Raw genomic sequence first — 1,638 nt, forward strand, 5'->3', positions numbered from 1 at the left:
AATTGTGCTTTACATCAAAAGAGTAAAAAATTCATTCCACTAATTGTGCTTTACATCAAAAGAATAAAGTAAATTCATTCCACTAATTGTGCTTTACATCAAAAGAATAAAGTAAATTCATTCCACTAATTGTGCTTTACATCAATAAAAGAATGAAGTAAAGAACTAGTTGAGGAATTCACAAGTTACTGTAAATTAACAAAATATCACATCAAACAAAATCGCCGGTGTGAACGTATTTAAAGATTAGTTTTTATTTTTTCATAATGATTCTATACACCCATTGTGAATAAGAGCATCAAAATACATAATACATAATTATTTCAAGCTTAACAGTTAGTTTTTGTTAAAATCACATTTAAGCAAAATGGATTAGAACTTATATAAAGTATGATCAGAAGATCTTCAGGTGTGTGTGCAACTGAAAACAACAGATTTCTTGTTTTTATATTAAAATCAATTATTTTGTTTCATTAGTAAATTAAGTGTTTTATGTATGGATATATGGTCTTAAGATGAATGATGTTAGCCTGGAAGTTGTTTTATGGTTTTAAGATGAATGATGGAAGCCTGGAAGTTTGGTTTTAATTCTGTTTCAGAATGTTGTGGCACTTTATCGTGAGTAATTTAATGTATACAAACAGCTCTGACTGAAGGTTATGTTTTGTTGTACTAAACTACCTAGATATCTTTTAGAAGTATTCATTAATAGCTCTTGTGAGTTATGTTTAGACTGATCATGCCAGCAGAGGGTATGGTGAGCCAAACAAAAGCCTTGGGAATCTTGCATATTTTTTTGAAACTTTAACGATTTGTTTCTCTTGTCTCATTTGTTTCTCTTGTCTCGGCGTCAAGTGTCAACTATACGTCCTGATGCTTGCTTCAATGTGATATTTTTACTTTCTGCCATTTCCTTTCCTGTATATAAATTAATTCTGTCAATTATGATTACCTGGTTATTGTATATGGTCTTGGGTTTAGATTACTGTGGGAACACAACACGTTTCAATCTTATTGCACGATTATGTATTTGTTCTTGGTTTGCGTATTACTCTGCGTTTTTTCTGAGCACTTTATAAGTCTTTCAGAAAGGTAAAACTTATAAAGTGCTCCAAGAAAACAAAAAATAACTGGCAAACTAAGCAGAAAATTTATTAAAGATCCTTCTAAAGTAATTTTATGGTTTCTCAAACTGTGATATATACGATTTTAACAGGAAAACAAAAAACATTTGCTAGCAGTAACTGTTAATTTCATGATAGAATAAAACTTGTGTGTGTGTGTGTGTGTTGAATTTCAACAATCAGCCATAATAAAGATTATATACATGTTGATTAATAAATTCAAAGGAAGAGAATTTCCAGACTAAAATATAATACAAAATCAATATAAGATGGACAGTTTTGTTTATGTTCTTATACTGTTTCGTTTTTTCTTTAAAGTAACACAGAAGTTACATACCACACTTGTATCTTTTATAGTGAAAAATATTTTATTAATAACTTATTACACACACACACACACCTATGAATTAGTAGTCTGTACTAAGAATATTAGCTATTACATGTTTTCATTTAAACGTTTTATATTGTTACGTCTCCGTTTGTTAATTAACTTTCCGTAACTTCGTTTCCGACG

This window comes from Limulus polyphemus, unplaced genomic scaffold (assembly GCF_000517525.1).
Source record: "Limulus polyphemus unplaced genomic scaffold, Limulus_polyphemus-2.1.2 Scaffold1355, whole genome shotgun sequence".
Taxonomy (NCBI): Eukaryota; Metazoa; Arthropoda; class Merostomata; order Xiphosura; family Limulidae; genus Limulus; species Limulus polyphemus.